The following is an 11,207-nucleotide window of genomic DNA, read 5'->3' on the forward strand; positions in this document are numbered from 1 at the left end:
CTTCAATTTGCCAAACTTGAAAGAAACAATTTCTCCACTCACCACTTGACACTCGCCTCATTTGCTTTGGGTCACTCGTGTTGATCGCCGCTCGATGCTCGCTTGGCTTGTTGCTTCCCGCTTGACATTCGATGCTCATTCTGTTCGACACTCACCCCACTTAACCCTCACTGCCTGCCTTTCTTAGCTAACCTCGCTCATCATCGAACCCATTGGGTCGGTACGGTCCTCGGTTGCAGTTTCAAGGAGTACAAAAAATGAAATAAAAATTATTGGTTAGTCCTGGATTGACCTTGAAATCAGACCGAACTCATTGGATCAGTTCGGTCTTCAATCGCTTTTTTAAGGAGTACAAAAAATGAAATAAAAAATTATTGGTTGGTTCCAGGTTGACCTTGGAACTGGATCGAACCTATTGGGTCAGTCTGGAGTCTGGTCCTTGGTCTCAAGTTCAATAGAGTCGGTTCTCGGTCCCAAAATTGAGGACCGACATTGTGCGGGTTGGTCCTAGGGTTAGGGGATGGACCGGCCCAATTCGGACCATGCTCACCCCTAAGAGAAACAACTTCCCATCTCTCTCTCTCTCTCTCTCTCTCTCAATTGAAGATGGAGAACAGATAGAGAGTGAGGCCACTTAGCTGAGTTTAGTGCATATATATACACAACATGTTTGGTTTGGTATGAGGACAAAAGACACATAGGAAGAGTTTATCTGCAATTTCGTTGCCGTGTTCTCCACTTTCTTCGTGGATCGTTGATGGATTTCTCTGATTCGGGACTGCTTCAAGCTTGACTGAGTAAAAATTCCTCTCTCTCAATTGAAGATGGAGATCAGATGGAGAGTGAGGCCACTTAGCTGAGTTTAGTGCATATATATATACAACATGTTTGGTTTGGTATGAGGACAAAAGACACATAGGAAGAGTTTATCTGCAATTTCGTTGCCGTGTTCTCCACTTTCTTCGTGGATCGTTGATGGATTTCTCTGATACGGGACTGCTTCAAGCTTGACTGAGTAAAAATGCCAAGGAAGCCAGAGTGATGCCAGTCCGGAAAAACTGGCATACCTTGATGGTCTGTATCTGTCTTGTACTCAAGCGAGAGAGACCGTGACTGAGATTGCCGTGTCTGGAGGGGTTTTAAAATCAAGGTCGCCCCTTCGCATGTTGCGGAATTTGGCATTGAAAAGGGCAAGGCGTGAGGAGAAGCCGAGGAAGACCAGACTCGGTCGTGGAATCTGAAGATTCAATTTATTGTATCTGGGAAAAGTCTATCTGGTCACTTTCATGATGGTCCCTCTGACTCCAGCCTATGGCCAAATGACTACAAAAATTAAAAGTCCACCGATGGTGACTAAGAGACAGTGCCTTCGGCTGGAAAATATAGAAGAGAAATTAGTTATTGGAAGAAGAATATGGGACATTGTTTAATATAACCAGAAAATAGTAACTCTAAGAAAATGATAACAAAAATAAATAGGAGGTGAGATAAGACAAACCAAATCTCCTTAAGATTGTTAGTTTCTGTCAACAATACTAAACAACTTCTTGAACTATGCCTCTTAATATACAATACCTCGAATCCATTTGAATTAGCACTGTTGTGATCCGACCTCCTCGGCCACCCTCGGCCAAGTGTGGCCACTGCTTATAGGAGGAGATGTTCAAGGAGTGGGGGCTAAGCCAATTGATACGGAACCTTACCAACCAATGAGCAACAGCGCTGCCTGCCGGGCAGGAATAGTAAACCCAATAAACATTGGGACTATCCTTGTTCCCAACCTGGGATATCAGCCTCATCAGCCATAAGTTCAAAGGGATTTTGCGGCTAAGCCTCCTTCTCTGCCTAGGGGGCAGGCCAAACGCAGGATCCGCTAGGGGATCGACATATGATTGAACAAGCAGCTTGTTTGGAAATGCAACGTATGGGATTGGAAGGAGGCATATGTAGACCGGTGTATCGCAAACCTTACCTAGTTGATAATATCCAATATCTGAGGGGATACAAGGTTCCGGATTTTAGTGTTTTTACTAAAGAAGATGACCGTCAACAGTCAAACACATCAACAAGTTCACGGCATAATATGGGGACATTAACAATAGCGATAGAATGAAATTAAGGTTGTTCCCTTTTCATTGTCAAAGACAGCTTTCACTTGGTATATTGGACTTTTGGCAAATTCTGTTCAAAATTGTGATGATAGAGAGAACAAGTTCCATATTCAAGTTTACCTGCCAATTCCAGAGATAACCCAGGCGGATCTCGCAACCACAAAAGAGTACAACAATGAGACAGTAGATTAGTATATTGCCCAATTTAAGAAGGTGAGGAACCATTGCCCCTTATTTCTTCTAGAGAAAGAAGTATCTGAGATGGCTAAGAATGGTCTCAAATTCATTCTAAAAGAGTGATTCGCAGGGCAAAGTTCACGAATCTATTCTCGTTAACTACTGCAGTGACATAGTAGGAGAATCTTTGTAAATAAAAAGATTAAAAGCCGTACAGAGATTATAAACAAAATGCAGCGCTGTATGATCGCAAAGAGAATTAAGAAGAAGACAGTGACCAAGAGAAGGCTGTTGAGATTATAGTCAACAAAATGATGCTGTGTAAGCCTTATGTCTCCTAGGCCCTGAAGCCCACTCGAGTCAAAGAATCGATAATGGCGAGAGCCAGGGTTACGCAGAGACTTTTGTTCGACATGACAAAGTTTAATGAAATCTTTGACCTGCTCGTAAGAGACAAGAGTAATAAGGGTAACTGAGGGTCAGACAATTCCAGGTAATGAAGAAATAGCCAACAAAAGGTACTGCAAATGGCACCATTCTTATGACTCATAATACCAATTATTGCAACATTTTCATATTTTCACGTCACCACAACTTCTCATCTTCATATGAATAACTTCCTCATTGTACCTGCGATTATCACTTATCCATGAGAAGCTAAAATATCTGAAAATGTTGCTACTAGGCAGTTACACATCAATCTTGATGACTTCATCTCAGATAATTGATGTTAGTTGTTAATTACTTTCTTGGATGTCATTGGTCTTCAAGTTGTCAACATATATCTAAAAAAGCTTAAATATCCAAAAATATTGCTATACTCTTCAATTTGTTGATATTTATCGAAAAGAGTTTAAATATCCGTATATATTATTATTCATCTAGTTGTTGATTGTTGTTGTCTTTTTTTTTTTCTTTTTAATTATCAACAATTGCTTTTTTCACCAAACTCTACTCTCATCCATCCATCTATTACTTGTCCATAATAACCCAAATTGGTTTTTTTTTTTGGGTGCAAACACCATCCAAATTGCACTCCATCTTCACGTATTGGTTCCACGAGCACTGAGAGTATTTTATTACAACCATCCTCTCCAACAAGGCCCCTAGTTTCTAGAAACTCTTACATGCACCCGGGTCAATGGATCCAAAGCAATCATAACCCATCAATCATATGAAAATATGTGATATATGTGGTGCTCAGATGAGCAACGGTCCATTGTTGAGAGAGGACACAATCATATTGAATAGATCGGCACTAATAATTCGTGGCATATTTTCACTAGTACCAGTTTTAGGTTACTCAACTAAACTGAGCTTATTCGCCTTGAAAAACTCTGCAGGTTATATATCACTCATGACCGTGTTTCGCACACCAACTACTTTAATAAGACTAGTTTATGGTACGTACGACAAAATTATCTTAGGCCTCATTGCAGTTTGATAGCATTAAATATGTTCGTGGATTATGTACAGTCGCAGCAATTTAAGACGTGATGTAAGCATAAGGTGGACTGAGATGTTGAAGAAGAGGTCGTTAGGACTTGTGGTGTGTAGCTTAACTTGTGGTGGGTAGAACTTGTGACCGGAGATTGTCCAACATGAAAAATAGAAGCAAAAATCTCACTTGTGTCAGACAATATGCTGAGAGAGTTGGCGGACGAAGGCTATAAATAGCACGGCCTCCACCATTTGTGTACCCGCTCAAAAAACAGAAACATAGACGTAGAATTTTGTGTGGTGACGTAAGCAAAGAGTGGCATGTGTGAAGAGCAATGAACGAGTGAGTGAGTGTAAAATATGTGTCTTTGTAGTAAATATTTTATAATAGTGAAGGTATATTGCAATTCTAGGAATTAGGAATACAAGTCTCACTTGGTAAGTGGTGTCAAAAATATGTTGCACCACTCAACATGAGATGAGTTGATGATTTGAAATATCGAGTCACTTAGAGAAAATGTTGAGATTGTCCCATATGGGTTGTGGAAATGGCTGGTGCTCAATTTATAAGTGTAAAGAAAAGTCTCACCCTTTAAGTTAACTTTTGTGGAGAAAGAGGTTTAGACTACCCAACACTGGTATCAAAGCCTAGGTTCACCAACAAGTCTTGACCCAAGAGTCACATGGGAGAGTTAAGAGTTGTTGTGGCTCCGACCTAGACCCGATGTATGAGGGAGAGATTATTGAGGTTATCCCACATCTCTTGTGGAAGGAGCTAGTGGTCAGTTTATAAGCGTGAGGGAAAACTTTACCCTTTGAGCTAACTTTTGAGTGAGAGAAGCCTAAGACCACCCAACATGATACCATTTGTACGGAGTGCAAGTAAAAGCTCAATGCCTTTTTCTAGGGAAATCACCAAGAAGGATACCAAATTTGATCTCGTATTGGACTCACCTTAATTCAAAAGCTTAAACCAATAGGTTATGAGCCAACTAATTCATATTAACAACTTTACACCATATCAATTCTTCAAGCCAACTAATTCATATTAACTAATCTACACCACATCAATTCTTTAATATGGAATTCCTCTAACACAACTCACTCACATGTACATTCTAACAATTTCTCCATCAAAATGAGCTCAGTGTTAAATCTGCTTCTCCTTAATTTAGGTATCCTTTTGCATTAACTTATCTCAAGTTGAATCCCCACAGGTTGACGTTGCTACACCACAATGCTCACTTGCCTAGAAACCACATCCATGGGCTTTGATACCACTTGGTGGGAGAGCATAGCAAAAATCCGATACCTTCACTTAGGGAGATGGCCAATAGGGAGCCAAACCACGAGCCTATCGATTATCATCTTATAAGCGTAGAGGTATGTTAATGGATTCATCATCTTTAACTATGAGAATGTTGATACCTAACCCTTTGATTTTGTGTCCATTTACAGCTAAATAACAAATTGGAACATATATATGTAGATTACTAGATCAATTCCATGAAGTTTCTCAAGGTGACCATTGCGGAGAGATTGTTGTAGCATATCTTGGGGAAAATTGTCCGAAAAGTCATAAACCTATTGTATAATGGCCAATATAGTCATAAAATTTTCAATTATACCAATCTAATCCTAAACATTTTAATGATTTGCCAATTTGGTCTTGGACTTTTCAATTATGTCAATTTAGTCCTAAATATTTTGTGAATTTGCCAATTAGTTCCAAACCATTTAACGAATTACTAGTGTAGTCCTTACAGCTAATTTTGGGCGGAAATCATCAACATGGTGGTCTAGTCAATGCCATTCATCTTACGTGGCGCAATCCGCATAAAATTTTATAACTTTTTATTCAATTCTTTTATTTTTTTTTCCTTTTTTGTTTCCATGGGGGTCAAAGGGTAGCAACCTCCACCAACAATTGGGTAAAGGTAACAATCGCTACTCCTCAAGCAAGGGCCGAAGCCCTTGTTGGGCACAGCCCTTGCTGGCCATAACAATGGTGGGCAAGGCCCCCAACACACTCGCTATGGCCTGTGAGGTGTTGTGAGCCCCCACTAGATTTGGCAGGGCTAGGGCGTAGCAACCCTTGTCGGCCATAGCAAGAGCCACAACGCCTTGTGGCTCATGAGCCTCATTAGATTTGACAAGGGCTGCGACCTCACCTATAGTCGGCAAGGGCTTGCGGGCCTTGCCTACACATGAGGAGTTGTCCTAGTTAGATAGGAAAAGGAAAAATGATTATGGTAACTGTGAAACAAATCCTCGAGAAGTTGTTCCTTTTAATCTAGTATAAAGAGTTGTATTGGTTGATAGGAAAATCACATGCTGAAATAATAGAAATATTTCTTAATTCTTGAGGTTTTGCTTCGAGATTTTCTTCCATTTCATCTTCTAGTCGTAGACTCTATTTTATTTTGCCCAAGGGGATGCCTCGTGATGCCAGTTGGGATGCGAGATGCCCGGAATGTGGGGGTGTCGGATGCCCGGTGGCCTTAAATGGCTGAATGCCGGAGGTTTTTCTCGCGATGCCAATATGGGGTGCGAGTGTAAAATATGGGATGAAATTGATGATCCCGAGAAAGAGTGATGTGGTGATCGAATTGAAAATTAAAAGTGGAAATGGAATCATGCATACATGACATGATATGATGATGATCACCTATGGTGTGATGATATGCATATATGACATGATATGCTGATGATCACCTATGGCGTGATGATATGCATATATGACATGATATGCTGATGATCACCTATGGCGTGATGATATGCATATATGACATGAGATGATGATGATCACCTATGGCATGATGATATGCATCTATGACATGATATGATGATGATCACCTATGGCATGATGATTTGCATATATGACATGAGATGATGATGATCACCTATGGCATGATGATATGCATCTATGACATGATATGATGATGATCACTTGTGGCATGATGACATATATGTGTTATGATTGTGATGAAGATGTAGGATGGTATATGCATGGCTTCGAGGTAAGTATGCTTGGATGCATGAATGACATGTATGATGTTGTGATTGTATTGCATGATGCATTGAGTGGTTATTGGATTCCTTTACCTGCTGAGTGGTTGTACTCACCCTTTCGGGGACCAACATTTCAGATTAGCAGGATGCCGCTCCCTGCTGTCACGCGGGGCGTATTTTACGGCCTACTTTCGGATGTAGAGGTCGAGTGCGAGGAGTTTGACTGTCCCTCTGTTCTTGGTCTTACGTATATTCTAGTGCTCTGTTTAGTTATGTACGATGTGGGCCTAGCTGGGGGGCCCTGTTGTCTAGGAGTTCATATCCATCCATGTTCGGCGCGATGGAGCGATGCGTGGGATGTTGCCACCGCCACCGCCTGATGCACCGGGATGGGTGTGAGGGCCCGTGCGTGTCAAGTAGGAGCTGAAACTTTTTGGGATGGTTAGCCGACACTAGTGATGGGGGATCTTTCACGTTAGTCGTAATGGGTCGAGTGTTTTTTTTTTTTTTTTTTTTTTGGGTTATGGCCGAGTGTGGCTTCATGTCCTGGCCTTTCTTTTGATGTACCGATCCAAGGAAACCCATCTTAAAAATATGTAAATAAAGTGTCATGGCTTTATCTTTTCTATGGTATTTAGTGGTGTGCAATTGTATCATGGTTGTTGGAGGGAGAGATGGCGATACTATATTTTGCTTTCACTAATGAGTCGCGCTGGGACCGTTTAAAAAAAAATGTCTATGATTTATGACGCTTCTTCTAAGAGATGTGGCTAGTGTTCCATAAGGTGTAACGTCAAGTGCTTGTGGCGACCCTAGGTGGTTCAGGGTGTCATAGTTTCATAGCTAGAAAAGGTATGTAGGGCTCCTTTCATTGGCCTTCAAGAGTGGTAGATGCAGAGCCTTTTGAAGCAAATTATCAAGTAGCTTCAACTCTTTCTATGGCATTTGTACTATCTTTCATCCATTTTCATGTATTTACCTTATATGTGGAGTTAGACTTTAGTAATGGTTGATATATGCCTATAAAATCTCCTAGCATCAATTAATACAATGTAGAAATTGTTTAATCAGTCATAAACTTATTATACAATGCCAATTAAGTTCTAAATTATTCAATTTTGTCAATTATATATAGTCATTTCAATCAATTTTCATCATAAATCATTGACGTGTTGGTGTGCCACATAAGATGGCCAACGATGACTAGACAACAATGTTAGTGATTTCGCAAAAGGTTTGAGTCTAAATTGATAATATTAAAATGTTTAGAATTGAATTGATTTTAATTCAATATGTTTATAATTAATGAGTAATTTTCCTGTAATACAATTACTATTTAAATTGTATCTTCCAATAGTTGAGGTTTAAAAATTGTCATAGGAGGTTGTTAAGCTATGTAAGTAGGCATGGATTTAACTTTGGGGAACTAAGATCTTGTAAATTTGAAGGTCAAAATTTACTTAAGTGGGAGCATGTAAAATTCCAGTTTGCAATTTTGAATATTTTGTCTCGTGACAATTGATTTTCCTTTGAAGTTAAATATTATAGTATCTTGTATTATTGAAGTTTCATTTTATTAAGGAGTTAGTATTTTGGTAATATTGAACATAGGGCAATGGATGGGTGAAATTAAATAAATGTGGTAACTAATTTATAGGAAGAAGTACAGCCCAAGTGCCAAAACTTGAGACGAAGGAACACTTAAGTATCAAAAGTTAGGAAAATGACACTTAAGGCTACGTTTGGTCGTCGGGATAATAATCAGGATAGGATAGGATAAAGTAGGATATTAAATCTTCTGGATAATAAAGGCGGACATATCTAATCCTATCCTATATCAAGTGTTTGGTGCATTTCAGGATAAAATTAAAAAATAAATATGATATTCAATTAAATTATAAAATTAAAAAATAGAAAATTCAATTAATTAAAGGCCATGGAAAAGCCCTAGATCTACAAATTGTGGCCACCTCTGCAGTGGCCACCATTGAAAACGGTGAGATGCGAAGATGGGAGAAGAAGTGGAAGAAGAGGGTTGACAATGAATAGAAGAGGTGGAGGCATCCATTTGACGTAGATGCTTATGATATCTTCTCTTTTTGTTAAGTTCTTTCTTTCCTTAAAAAAAAAAAAATTCTTATCCAATCCTGGGCTTATCCCACCCCCTCCCCCGGATTTTTTATCCGGCGTTTTTATTCGGATGTATTCGGGTTTGTCCGATCCGGTGGACATTCCCAAACATTGGATAGGATAACAAATTATTCCTATTCAGACTCAAATCCGGACTACCAAACGTAGCCTAAATGCTACCTCTGGCGAACACAATTGGAAATCCTATATGACAATTTTTTATTATTTTTGCTCGCCTACATGGCTCGTCGAAGAGCTGACTTAGCTTTGACTCACCTAAAACAATGCTGTTTCCATAGTTGGCCAAAATAAAAGCCCTAAATCTACCAAAACAATGTCGTCTCCCAAATTGCCCCAAATTTAAAACCTTAAATCGGCCAAAATCCCTATTGAAGTGCTCAAATCCTAATCTCGAATCCTAATTTCGATTTGCCCAAAATTCCATCGTTGAATATTGGAAATTGAGAGCATGACTTTCAATGGTTCCTCAAATTCTTCTCACTGAAGCGAAGAAGAAGGCTAGCATTTATGTTTTTGTGGGTTACTGAGTCCAAGTAGAATATCATGAACTCGAATAAATTCTGGGAGGAGATTTTATGGATACACCCGATATAAAGAAGGATTGAAATGTAAATACTTCAAATGGGTCGATGCGAAATTCTCTCACCAAGCCACATAAGTGATATTGGATTCACTTGATGAATGACATCAATCTCCATCTATGCTCATGGATGACTTGGATGATGTTGACTCATTGTAAGCTCAAGCGTCTTTGGCTAAACATTTGAAAAATGAAGTTTCAATGATGAAAAATTGAATGAAAGTGTTACCAAGCGTTTATTATGGTGTTGTTTTGTTGTTTATCCTAATTTATGATGAAATGTAAAGTACTTGAAGATGAGAAAAAGTTTCTCCGACTGCCATAATTGAAAATGAGTGGGCAAATGTAATTATTTTGGATCAAATGTAGGTTTTGTTTTTTTTTTTTTGAAGATGAGAAGAACTTTGTGTTGTTCCACAAGATCGTTGTGGCTTTGTTGTTGTTTGTACTGTCATATATGTTGTGGGTTACTTCTTGTGTTTGTGGAGAGATCAAGGAAAGGGAATGAGTGAATGAGATGTTGCTTGTATTATATTTTCACTTGTTCCTGAATATAAACCAGTAACGATGGATATGTATTAGGTCAATGTGTTATGGTGACTTTTTTACTTGAATTGAATATAAACATAAACCAGCAGCAAACATTGAATTGAATGGAGTTGCCATAAGTTGAACTACCATCGACTTCTTTATTTTGCTACAAACCAGCATATACACGTGACAGGCACGAGTGATTACTCAAGTGCCGTAAGTATTTAATGATCACTTAAGTGCTAGTCAAGATGAAAAAAATGGTCACTTAAGTGTCAAGTTATTATTAAATATCACTTAAGTGTCACTCTTTGTTAAAAGTGAACACTTAAGTGCCAAGTTTTTTAGAATGTGATTATTAAGTGCCAATTTTTGTAGGTTTTCTCTAAAAATTGTGCTAGTCACCACCATCGGCCACCAGCCACCGCCACCAGCGACATTAGGCACCCTAGCCACCATCTTGAGCCACCACCATGTTGGTGGTGTGTTGCTGCAGAAGGTGCCGGTGCAAGTTGAGCCTTGCACTAGCTTGCACCAGTACACCTAGTGTATGATGTGCACACTGCACATTTGCACTAAGTACATCGTAAGCCCACAACCCCCACCACAAATCCACCACTACCACCAGCCACACCAGCACCTTAGCCACCACACCAGCACCCGGCCACTACCATAGACCCATTACCCAATAGTCATTGTGCTGGTGGCGGGTCTGCTGCAAAAGGTGTTGGTGCAAGCTAAGCCTTGCACCAACACCACCTAGTGCAAGATGTGCACACTGCACACTTGCACTAGATGCAAAATGAGCCCCCAACCGAACCCTCACAACAAACCCACTACCACCAAGCATCACCATCCACCACCACCAGCCACATCAGCACCCTAACTACCACTACAGACCCAACACCAACAACAACAAGTAAAAGTAGAATCCAATAAATGAAAAAGGCAAAATAATTTGACAAGCAGCAAGATCATTCCATTAATATTGAAATTAAGTCTCACAATGGAAAACTAATATATAAGTCTCACAATGGAAAACTAATATATATATATATATATATATATATATATATATCCATAGCAAGTTATTATAAACAAAACTGACTCTTGAGCTCCATAAATCCTATCCTGTCCCATCTCATCAATCAATATGTACAACACCCCTTGTTCATGCTCCTTTTGATGGACCTTTCACTTGATTC

The sequence above is a fragment of the Eucalyptus grandis genome, chromosome 3 (assembly GCF_016545825.1).
Source record: "Eucalyptus grandis isolate ANBG69807.140 chromosome 3, ASM1654582v1, whole genome shotgun sequence".
NCBI lineage: Eukaryota > Viridiplantae > Streptophyta > Magnoliopsida > Myrtales > Myrtaceae > Eucalyptus > Eucalyptus grandis.